General features: G+C 50.2%; 1 long non-coding RNA gene across 5 annotated transcripts in view; it reads right to left on the bottom strand.

Annotated features, from left to right (window-relative positions):
• LOC116276563 (uncharacterized) overlaps positions 1-12,595 on the bottom strand; it is a 370,958-nt gene that overhangs the window by 307,865 nt on the left and 50,498 nt on the right. For 4 of the 5 annotated variants that reach the window (XR_012066339.1, XR_012066342.1, XR_012066343.1 and 1 more), the window contains exon 2: positions 532-691. This is a non-coding gene — a long non-coding RNA (uncharacterized lncRNA). The remainder of the gene's footprint in view (positions 1-531; positions 692-12,595) is intronic. The other variant, XR_012066340.1, reaches the window with a different exon arrangement.

Below are 12,595 nucleotides of genomic sequence, written 5' to 3'. Positions count from 1 at the left end.
CTCCATCCATGGAATTCTTATTTCCTGAAATCCAATGAGCACCAGGCCACCACTCTAAACCAGCGAGAAAGCTCCGTCTTGTATTATATATTCCCCAGCAAGTTTAACCAGGATGGAGAAGGTGTCTAGTATCTTAGAAAGAGTTTTCAACAATCCATTACTATAGAGGAGCTGCCTAAAGCTTTCTTAACTGGGGAAAAAATGACAGTTGAGAATCCCCCACCCTGTTAAGAGATTTAAGATGCTCTAAATGAAGTTTCCAAGTGGACGTATGGAATCTCTTCAAACACATCACTCACTCCTCACCCCCCCATTCAAATCAGCCTCAGATGCATTATAATCGATATTTAAACAACTACAAAGGTAAAGGCTGACCCCGAGCGTCCTTCCCGCGCGTCCCTACAGTCCATTCGAGATATTATCTGTGAGGAGTAAACAGGCCCGTCCCAAAGCCTCGGCCACCCCGGTGTGATATCACACAGCTGCTCACAGGCTGTGGCTACAGCTCCCATATTTCTCCCCTCTCCTTACTTAGAACAAGTCCAGCTTCCTGGCGGGGGGGGCTTCTCTTTGAAGTTCAAGGGAGCGCTGTGGATGGCGTGTGTGGGAAGGAGAGCCCACTCCTCTCTCATGGAGAGCATCTCTTCCGTGAGGACTCAATCTTTCTGGAACAAGAGGTACCACTCAACACCTGAAATAATGAAGGCAGACACAACAGTAACCCACATGGTGTTTCTAAAGCACTTACTAGGATCAAGCCTGGTACCAGATACCGTCTGGTTCCGGGGCTTACTAGAAGGTAAGGATTGTAATGGTTCCGTTTTTACAGATGGGCAAACTGAGGCTCGGGGAGACTTCGTGACATGTCTGAGGCCCCAGTGCAGGGGAACGGTGGAGTTCAGTTTTCTTTTGGTTCAGGACTGATATCTTAGTTCCAAAACTTGGGCGAGAGCAGGTTCCTTTGCCGACGGAGGGGCAAGGAATGGGTTCTCCAGGGGTCCCCCTTACCCTGGAGAACGCAGACTTGGTAGCTGTGAGTGGAAGGAAAGTGAGCTCTCACCTGTCCAAGCAGGAGAGGCAGGCGCTGACCGGGGGGGGGGGGGGGGCAGGGGGAGAGGGAGGGAGGGGCTGGGTCCTGGCGGCTGCACGTCCCCGTGGAGCGCGAGTTCACTTCACCAGCTCAGGAGAGGGAACCCTGGGGACTGCAGGTGTAGCGGCGAAGACACACAACACAAAGTCAGGACTGATCAAATAAGGTGGAACCTCCAAAAATAATGCAGAGGGAGTCAGACACTTTTGTGATGCATTGTGCATGAACCAACACATCTTTCTTGAGTGCTCCGTGGAACCTGAGGTGACCCAAGAGAGAACAAGGTGGAAGCTGCAGTATACGGCAAACCCTGGTTATTTTCACAGCACCCTACTGGACACAGAGGCCAGCTCCACCCAAGAGCACGAACACCAAAAAGCAAGGACCGTCGGGGGGCTGTCCTGGAAGCTGCCTACAGCACGCACCTACTAGTGCCACAAACAGCGGTAGGTGTCTGAACAATACAGAGCTCCCAGTCTAGTGGGGGGTGACAGCCATCACTTACATAATCACACAAAGAAATATGTGATTGTGCAGGGGACTTGGTGCTAAGAGATAAATTACACGATTCTCACAGAGAAGAAGCCCAGCCCTGCTGGGAAGGTGTGGCCAGGGTCTCAGTTTCTGTCACTTATTTTTCTATGTGCCTTTGGGCAAGAATTCAAGCCTCTTTCCGTGTCATTAGCCTCAGCTGAAAAACGGGGACAACGGGGGACAATGTCAGTGGCTGCAAAACTATCGGACACACTCCACGTTACAAGATGGCTATTTCTAGAATGCATGGTAACACAATTAAAAAGCTTTCAGTGTTTCCAGAGAGTATTTTGGTGCAGGCAGGGCTGTTCTCAAGGCTTCCTTTGCTAATTTTGTCATCAGCTTTGTCAGAGCTTTTATGTATTCATTCAACAAACATTTATTGAGCATCTATTACATGCTCTGGCCCCTAATTCCCTCAGTCAGGCACTGGTAATACATCGGTGGAGTCTATGATCTTTGTAGGGCCAGCATATGGGGGAAAGTAAGATTCAGCCAATTTGGCCTGTTTTCACTGAGGGTGTCCTGACATCACAGTAGATCCCAGGTATTGCTCAGCATAGTAACCAAAACCGGTCAGAAATTCCAGTAACAGAAAAACTGAATAAATCACCTGTTAACACGGAAGCCGGCGGACAAGGGAGCATGTGGGCAGGGGCATCTCCGGGCAGTGGGTTGGTCCCCTGATATTTTCCCAACCTGTAGCATCACTGTATCCCCATTTAGTGTCGGCCCTGGCTGCAGTTAACCCTGGTCCCTGCTCTTGTTTCCTCAATTTCTTCCCAACTGAAGCCACCGTGGCCTCCAGAACTGAGTGAGAATAAATTTCAGCTGTTTTATGCCACCCCACAATACGGTTCTTTATCACAGCAGCCCCAGGAAACAGACACCATCCACGAAGTTTGGAAAAGAACTTCAGATTGATTTCTCACCCAATGTTTCCATTTTACTGATGGGAAAACAGAGGAGACCCAGAGTGGGGAAGACACGTGCCTAAGGGCACCAAGGAAATGTGTGCCCAAGCCGGGCCTGATCTCCCAGCCCAGGGCTTGGAAGATACAGTTCTCGTTTTTGCTCCTCGTCATCACCCGGCCCCGGCTGGCCTCAGTGCTGTTATCATTTATCATTTCTGCAGGAAAGAAAAGGCTCAGAAACCTGTACGTTTTTCCAGCTCCGCCAGGCGGCCTGTTTTTGCTGGCTTTGCATGAAAACGGCCAGGCGGCTGGCTCAGCAGGGTAACGGGCTGACTCAGGAGGTGATGTGAGCCGTAAGTACAATGACAAACGACCCCGGGAACGGCGCTGGGCACAGCCTAGGCACGTGGGCCAGGACACCGCAGCGTGTCCAGAGCATCTGCGAGCGCCGTGCGGCCTCCCGAGGCAGCGCGCTGCCAGGGTGCTGCTGAGCCCCGTGCGACTTCCACGGCCTCTGCACCACTCCTCGAAGGGGAGGCAGAGGGGAAGGAGGGGAGGAGGGAGAGTTTCTGCTCCAAGACCTCCGTTTTAGGACACGTAATTACTGCCTTTCCAGCCAGGTCTGATTCAAAGACGCAGAGTTCTCGACCTGCCCCCGAAAACATGAGGGACGACCTGGGTGACAATGGGGGATGGAAGGAAGGGCTGAGTCCCGCAGCCTCCAGGACTGGAGCCAGATTGGAGGGGACCAGGGCTATGAGTCAGCCCCTTGGAGGGGGCCAGGGGGTGGGCCCCCAGGCCAAGCACTGACAATGGCCTCCCCTCACCTCCAGCCATGACGCAGACCTTAAGGAAAAGAGAGAGTGTGCCTTCTGCCCACCCTTGTAGCCTGAGCATCTGGTTCGAGGCACTGGGACACCGCCCTTACTCGGGGCAACCCAGGGGGCCCCTGGGCGGGCCAACGGAGCGCAGCGTGCTCAGGCTGACCCCAGCTTCCAAGTCAGTGGCAGCCAAGCTGCAATCCTAGAACAGAGGCTACTTTGTTGTGGGACACATTCCATTCTCCTCTCTAAACTTCAGATACTGTGTTTGTAAATGGGAGAGAGATGCCTTCCCTGAAGGGTCACGACGTGGAGCCCAGAAGATTTCGCGGTGGACCCTGAAATCAGACCACCAGTGGACCTGGATGCAGGCGCCGCCACTTGCCAGCTGGGGAAGCTCTGGGATGACGCCAAACTCTCTGTGGCTCAGTCCTCTCATCCCTGACACGCACAGGCAGTGGATGCTGTGTGGACACGCCCGCACCCACTCCACACCAGTCCCAGGCAGCCCAACCCAATGGCTTCCAACTGCGAGCATCTGCAGTCCTTCGCCAGAGAGGTTTCTTTGAGCCCAGGGACCCACGTGGCTTGCACATGGGGTAGGCTAGGAGCGCCAGGAATTAAGACTCCGAGAGGAGCCCTCCACCCACCGTGACGGCTAGAATTGACCCAGAACTACCCCAACGCCCTTGCTCTCTGGTGAGACAACACAGCGCATCCTGTGCGCTCCTCCTAAAGACCCCCATGGAGACGTCGGCCCAGGTGCCCACTGTAGGGACACTGATACTGTCAGGCAAGCCTTGTGGCTTCACTGGCTTCTTCCCTTTGCAGTCTTACTTTCTTATGAAGCATCCTGAGATCTCCCAGATCGACCACTGACACTCAAATCGTGTCCCAGGGTCTTTCTCCAGCAGGATCCTGATCTTAGCACTGCCTCATACTGCTGTTGTGAGGATTAAATACTTGAGTAGACTCAAAGTTCTTAGAAGTCACGATAACGCTGGTCTGAGGCTGGAATAAGTTGGCACGTGGCACGTATCAAGCATCCTAGCATAGTTAGCAAACACTAAACCACGGCTGTGTCATTGTACAGATGTGGAAACTGAGGCTCAGAAGTCATAAGTAACCTTCTCAGGGCTGCATTCAGTAATGGGTGGAGCTGACATGGAAACCCTGACTGGTCCGGCTCCTCATAACATCTTTATCGGGAGTAAAGAGAGGCAAGACAGTGGCCATTAGGACAGAGTCATGTCCACCCCAAGCCTCTCTTCTCCTTGGTCTACTGAGAACCCAGAGGCTTGAACAAAGACAGCTTTGGCGTCTCAAGCCCGACAGATAAGGGGCACACAGAAACAAAGCTGTGTCTCTAAGTCCTGGCCATTGACCCTTCCCCCAGCCATCCATCATCCTGAACGGGAATTTTATGCGCCCTATACGCCAATCACCTCTTCAATTACCTCTCGGGAGGAGGGAGAGGCCCAGTGGCATCTGATGTCACATTTGATTTAGGGTAAGTCACACTTAAGAGGGCATGTGAGGTTAAAGAACAGGGAATTCTGGGCCTGTTTATAAATCAACAGGCTTGAGGTTTTCATTATTCACCTTCTAGAGCATGGAGCAATGTGACTCACTGGATCATAAAAGAGATCAAATAGCTTTGTTGCTAATAATTCTTTCCCTGACCCATTCTCTGGCACATTTGGTTTGTAAACAGAGTTTTAATGGCATCCCTTGGACATAATAACATCATTTCTTTACAGCACCTTGGCCGCCTCGCCACTCTTGGCTGTAATTGGGTTTAGGTTTAAACCTCCCTCATTTGTGGGAGCTAATGTTGTTTGGTGTTTTAAGGACTACTTAAGGCCAGGGGGATTGCCCTCTGAGAGGGTGGAACCAGCCCATTTCAGAGCACAGCACTCTGGCGAGTCTGGCCTGGAAGTCATAGCCTTCCCCCCAAAGCCATCCTCAGGACCTCAAACTCTGAGATTCGTCATTCCTCCCCTGACTCCACATCTCCAGGGAAACGCCTTCCTGCGAGGGTCCTCGGCTACCTCCAAGTTGGTCTCTAAAAGCGTCAGGAGTGTCAAACAAGCGCTTGGCGCCAAATACGGTTTTATGGGTAAAGACAGGATTGTTCATTAACTAACCATCACGCAGAGATGCTTTGGGCTCTGAGGCAATCAAAGGGCAGCTTGGTGATCACTGAGCAGAGCAAGGAAGAGAACGAGAAAAAAAGACTTGCCGGATCATTAAAGGGATGGAAAACACATTCCTTTAGGACGGGTTCTCCCCAACTTCAGTCATTTCTGCAACCCTCCACAATTTAAGCCAGATCTGAGCACTCATTGTATTATTATTTGCTTGGTGTTTTCAGTTTTTTGTTTAAATTTCACCTTATACACTTAAACGCTTGCCATAAATAAAAGGTAACCAGAAACAAGAAACACGGGTCCACAATCCCTAATCCCAAAGCCCAGGGCCAGATGTGTTTCAGAAGTCAGAAACTGCCGGACTCTGGAAACAGAACGTGGAGTCTGCAGCCCCAGGACGGCACCTAGGATTAAACACGCTCATACTTCTGTGTTATCACCTGTCAGCATCCACCTTAAATCGGATTTTTAAAAGGCTTTCGTGAATCCCATACCTGTCTGGGTTAGGCATGGCTACTGAATGCCTTCAATTTTCAACAATCTATTTTCAGAGAATTTTGGATTTGGGGATTTCACATACAGGCTTATGAACCTGTACAGCGGGGCAGAACAGCGCGCGTGTGCTCCAGCCGGAGACGGCGGCGAGTGGGAAGTGCAAAGGAGGAAGCCGGGAAGAGCATGTCTCAACATCCCAGCGGAGCCTCTCTCCTAGATGCAACGGGGAAGCTTTAGAAGAGAAACAAAAAGACGAGAACTCGCTCAGGATGGATTTCAATGCTGCTTGAGGCCAGGCAGGGACCCCCTCCGTCATGACCAGAAACCTCAGTCGTGCTTACTGCACAGGACAGGGCAGCGGCCATCCATAAGGACTGTTCCATAGCACTAGCTGAGCAGCATGGTAACAGCTTTGTAAACAGAATGGTTTAGGCTTTTTGAACCATTCTGTCTCTATTGCAATTCTCAGTGCTGCCCTTGTAATGCAAAGGCAGCCACAGACCACGTGTCAACAAATGAGCCTGGCTGGGTGCCAATAAAACTTTATTGATACAAACAAGCCATGGGCCGTAGCGTGTGGATCCTTAATCTAACCCAATCTTTAACTTTACACGAGGAAAGCCACCTGGGAAAGAAGTCATTTATTTGCTCAAGGAAGAATCAGCAGCAGAGCCAGGACCAGGAACCAGGTCTCCTTTCTACGTTAAGAGGCTGGTACTCTGACGAAATAAAAAAGGAGAGAAAATCTTAGCTGCTGTCTTCAACCCTGGGAATAACTTTAAGGCAAAGACTCTTAAGAAGTCACTTTCCACAGCCAAACAAGACGCAGGAGGTTTAAAGGTCAGCCGAGATGGGGAGCAGGGATGGACGTTCAGAACATACTCAGGGCCAAAGATAAAACACTTGAAAGGACAGCTGAGTAAATCTGAAGTCTCTCTCTGCACATCTTGAACAGGAAAATCCCCAACTGATCTAGCTGGGGATTTTCCTGCCCCAAATAAAGGTGGTTTCAGGCTTCCTCATGGCTATAATCTGATCCATTTAGGGAAGGGTGAGAACAAGGGGGGACTTAGTCTGAAAGACCCTGATCAGGACGATATCTTTTCTCCATTTCATTGAATTCAACAAATACTGACTGGTCTCCAACTATGTCCTAACCCCTGTGCTGGCCCCGGTGACGACGTAAAAACGTATGAAATATGGCCTCCACCCATACGACACTTACAGTCAAGGAACAGGAGAGCCACTTTTCGTTCTCAGGGAATAAGGTGACAGAGTGGTAACAGTGATCAAGAAAAACTAGTTATTACGCTTTCCCAAGAGGGAAGACACCCTTTGAGGTGCCATGTTCATGGCAAAGAGAAGAGAGACAAACGGGGTGGGGGGCAAGTCCTGGGTCACTCCCCAATCAGAACTACACGGGCAAGCAGCTCTTGGTAGCGTCAATGGCTTCCCCAAAGCATCGTCCTGTCAATGCCGAAGGATGCATGATTGGAGCCTCATCTCCCAATGTCCTTCCAGCCCCCACCAAGAGCTGGTGGCGACAGACAGAGGAATCCGTCATGTCAGTCCGGAGAAGAAGCTTCCGTGAGAAAGATGAGTGAGGGGTAACGGGAGGGAGATAAGGAGACAGGCAGGACCCCAAGCAGAGAAAGAGTCCCAAGGAGAAGAGAAAGAATAGACAAAGAAGAAGGGATGGGAGAGTAGGAAGAGAGAAGAACCCGAGATAAATAGAGGTGGTGCCATGGGAGGCACCAAAGGCATTTGTTCCTGTAGAGAAGGCACCAGTGCGCTGTAAGTGGGGGAGTGGTGTCATTCCATTTATACCAGAGGAAGATCTCTGTCTTCTCAGAGAAGGAGGCAGAAGGTGATGCAGCGAGAGCATCAAAGAGGCTGCTGCCATTGTCTGAAGAGAAAGACGGTGGGTTAGCCTAGCGCGGGGCAGGCAGAGATAGAAAGAAAGGGGGCAGAACCGAGAAAGCACGAGAAAGTCAGTGCTTGGACAGTGATGGGCTGCGGGACTTAAAAACGACATTCAGCTTGCAACCCATGTTCCCGGACCCAGGAACTTGGCGTTTATCGGGATGGGAAGTACAAGAAACAGAGCAAGACTCTAGGAGGAAAAGAAGCCCCACGAGCCGCGTTGGACGGGGAAGACGGCAAGAGGAGAAGTGGAAAGAAACCAAAGTGCTGGAAGACATACCACCTCATCACCGCCCAACAGTCCTGTGTGGTCAGCAGTCTATTCCAATTTTATGGACGAAAAAAAAAAAAGCAAACGTCACAGAAGGTAAGCGGCTTGTCCAAAGGCTCACAGCTGTGGATCTAAACCATCTTCCCAACTCCCAAGGCTGGGACCTTATCCCTCTATCAGAAATGCACAAACTGAGAGATACACATCTCTCACGCCTTCAACCCAAGGTGCCACAGATGGTAGGGAGGGACGGAGAAAGGCGTGGGTATAAATGAATCCCAGGTTTCTTTGGACACCAGATGCTAAACACCTGGTCTCTGGCTCTAAGTCCAGGTCTTGGCACCAGGTGGGACCCTCTCAACTAGGATCTGCAGGGATTTTGTCTTTCATCATTCCAGGAAGAGGAAAAAGAGAGGCTGTTTCCAGGCCGCCGTGCATGGCAGGGCCTGGTTGGCATCTGGGAAAATCAATCTTTCAGGAAGGAAATGAAGCAGGGCAAGCCAGGTTCCCTAGATTATAGCCCTCTCACCTGGGAGCCTTCTGCCAAATGACCCCGGGGAAGAGTCAGTCCCATGAAAGGCAGGCTCCTTCTCCCCGAGTAAAACTCGCTTCTGGGGCACCACGAGTCCCCGGGAGGCTGAGAGAAGCCATTCTCGAGGGAGGCAGAAGCAGCAAGAGGAAACCCGAGGTAGCAGGGCTAATGACAGCTCAGCTCCGCAGCGCCTTTCATCTGCACATCGCAAAGCCGCTTACCGCCACCCAATTAATTTCCTCAACACCCACTACACCTCCAGCCCCCAGAGAAGGTGTCATTATCACTCTTTTATGAGCAAGGCAACTAAGAAGTTAGCTGGCTGGCTCAAAGCCACAGAACAGTTGTAAGGCAGAAGCCACATTTGGGGTGATTGCCTTCCTCTGATCACAAGGAACTGGAAAGAAAAGATTCATTTGTTGGAAGGGCCCTGATTACCACTTTTAGTCATTCATTTACTCATCATCCATTCATCCATCCATCCATCCATCACTCCTGCCTTCCATGCATTTATCTGTTCATCCATCCTCTCATTTATTCATCCAATCATCCACCCATCTCCATTCATTCAATCATTCACTCAGCAAGCGCTGACTGACATCCTGCCATGTGCCAGGCACTGTGCAAAATACTGAGGGTTAAAACCATAACCAAGACAAAGCTACCATCTAGTGATTTTCCAAGTAATACTTTTTTCCCCGTTTCTATAGGACTTTGCAGTTTACAAATATATCCTCCTTTGCAGGTTCTGTGAAATAGAGGTTTTTATTTCCATTTCCCAGATGAAGAAACTATGACTTGGCCAGGCCAGGCCACTTCGCAGAGCTAAGGTCTGGACCAGCGTTCCTGAAGCCCTCCCACGCTCTGAAACATCCCTGGTAAGCAGGTCTTCCTAGCTCCTGGGGAAATCTCCACGGGACCAACTTCGATGAGGTGAAGGGGCTCTGCTTATCCAGAAAAAGGGCATCTGACCAAACCCTCTGAGTTGGTTAATGAAGTAGATTGATGAAAGTACTGGAGTGGACTTTCATGGGAGCATGGAAATAAAACGAGTTATACCATCAAAATGACCAGGGTGTTCAGGTGCACGAGGTAAACCAGCAGGTAAGGCTGGAGGGCAGATGGCATCGTCAGCTGGCTCAGCAATTAGTTTTGCTTCTCATTTTGTTCCTGCTCTGACAGGGGTCAGTGATGATGGTCCATTTGTCGACAGCTCTCTCCCACCTTTCACAGGTGGTCCCATCTCCCTCTGCTGCAGTCTTAGCACCAAGACAGTAAACGAGACAAGAGCTTCCTGGTCACCCCAGCCTGTGTGCCGCTGAAAAACAGGGCAGGCGTCCCTTGATGGTGTCGTAAGTGCAAACCACACGCCCGAAGGTGGTCACGTCAAACTTCTCTCCTAGACTGTGAGCTCCTTGGGGAGGGAGCCATGTGTGTCTTGTCCAGCCCACTTAGGGTCTAACACAGCGCCTGTCACTCAGGAGGCACTCCACCAACAGCTGCTGAACGAGTTAATCAGTGAAAGCAACGTCAGAGCATGCAAAGCCCACGTTCTCTCGCAAGAGCGGAATGTATCTACATGTCCACGTCTTCTCTGATTTAAGAAGAGTGTCTAGGAGAACTAGCATGCTTACGCTAACCAATCAGCCCATCCCCTTCCCTTCAAAGGTATGAACCAGGAATGAGCTTGGTGCATAAAATATAAAAGCAAGAGGATGCAGCCTGGGTAACGATCCATGACTCTTGCCAACTCCCTTCACTATGGGGAGAAATATTCTACATGGATGCCCCAGGCAGTTGGTTTTCCATTCTTCTGGACATGCTGGGAGACCCCATTCATTCATTCACTCATGCATCCAACACTGACACGTTCTTGCTCTGACACCACTTCTAAGTTCAAGGTGGACACCCTATCTTTTGTCACGTTTGTTTTGTTGTTTTGTTTTTTAAACCAAGGCTCATTTCCTGCTTTCACTGAGATACTCAGTGAGCCCAGAGATACGTGCTAGTGAGAAATCTCCTGAGCAAGTCCCAGGGAAGCTTAAAACATACACTGAAGGAGTAATTATTACATTATGTTCCTTTCTATAGGTGTGAAATGTCTCCTGACATAAAAATATGTTTTAAAAATGATCAGCTCATGACGGACACTAAGTCACACGACAAAAGTTCACACCAACAGTAATAAATACGTACCCTCTTTAGGTTGTGATGAAAACGGCGATTCACGTCTTGTGTCCAAACCCACAACCCTAGTCTAATCGTAAGAAAGGCATCAGACAGACCCAAATTTAAGGTCATTCTACAAAATGTCCGAGCAGTACTTCTCAGAACTGTCAGGGTCATCAGAAACAAGGAAAGTCCGGAAAACTTGTCACAGCCAAGAGGCGCCTAAGGACGTATGATGACTGAATGCAATTCGGTGTCCCAGATGGCATGGTGGGACAGAAAGTGGACATTAGGGGGGAAAACACTTAGTGAATGTGAATAAAGGATGGCCCTTAGTCACGATAATGTATCAATACCGGTTCATTAGCCACAACAAAGGTATCATACTCATAGAGGACGTTAATAATAGGGGAAACTGGCCGTGGGATATATGGGAACCCTCTGCACCATCTTCACCATTTTTTTTGTTAACCTGAAGTGATCCTAAAATGACACGTTTATTTAAAGAGAATCATCTGTATGATGGGACTCTGTAACAAAGAGAAGCTGGGGGCGGGGGGGTGAGTTTGTTAGTTACAATCCCATACACGCTGTGCCTTTCTGAGACCGGGTGAGCACGAGTGTCTAAAATCCATCATCCCCCATCCACCCCACCTACAGGTGGCTACTGAACGTTCCGGTTTCACACTTACTTGGTTTCCAGGATCTTGGGATACCCAACCTGCTGCCTGTCACTGCCTCTCCAACAGAGGCACAAGCTGTGTTGGGGTGAAGCTGTCTTAGGGATCTCAGCTCATCCTGCTCTACCCTTCCTCTTACTCCTCGTGCCCCCATCAAGCACCGTGCATCGGCGGAATCCCAGCTCTCAACGTGGAAGGACAGACCACCAACGAGGAACAAGGTGACATTCCCTGTGCAATGACATTGTGACCCGTTCCCTCTGCTGTGACTAGTCGGGCCCAATATGGGGGGGGGGGGTGCCTGCCCTGGTAAGAATTTCCTGAGTCAGTGGTCACCATGGAGGCTGCCAAGTGGGAACCATGGGGGATCCTAAATTAGGCCTGGCAAATGCCTCGGTGTTAATGGCCCTTGGCACTGCCCTCGCACCTTTCATCCAGGGGATCTCAAAGAACCTGTCCAAACGGTAATTAATCTGGCCCACAACACCCAGCTATTATGAAGCCCATTTTACAGATGAAGGAAAAAAAAAAACCACCAAGTGATGCCAGTTGAGCAATGAGTTGGTGGCACCATCCCCAACCGAATGGCAGGCTAGGGGAGGAAGGAACTGCAATCCTCACAGCGCGCGGAGATCAACAGTCCGGCTTCTAGTTTCTGGACAATCTGGAGAGTCTCGTTTGGGACACAGAGGACATAGAGGTTTTGGATTCAGACAGATCTAGGTTTGGTGACTGTGACTTGACTGTCCACGTGTTGTGTGACTATGAGGAAGATGCATAACCTCTGTGTACCGCCATCTTACCAAACGTGAGATAGAGAGTAGAAATTACCTTGCAGGGAATTGGGGGCAGATTCAGAGAACAGCATAGGTTTGGCCAACGGGGGACAAGAGGGAAAGGAGATTCCTGCTGAACTTTGATATCTAGGAGCCACACTTGAGCCTAATGGGGACAGCTGAGGGGCAGAAAGACACAATGCTCCTGGCACAAGGTCTGCAGTGTGGGGCACAAGTGGT

Source organism: Vicugna pacos, chromosome 32 (assembly GCF_048564905.1).
Source record: "Vicugna pacos chromosome 32, VicPac4, whole genome shotgun sequence".
NCBI lineage: Eukaryota > Metazoa > Chordata > Mammalia > Artiodactyla > Camelidae > Vicugna > Vicugna pacos.
The sequence above is the reverse complement of the archived record's forward strand: the minus strand, read 5'-3'. Positions and strand labels throughout refer to the sequence as shown.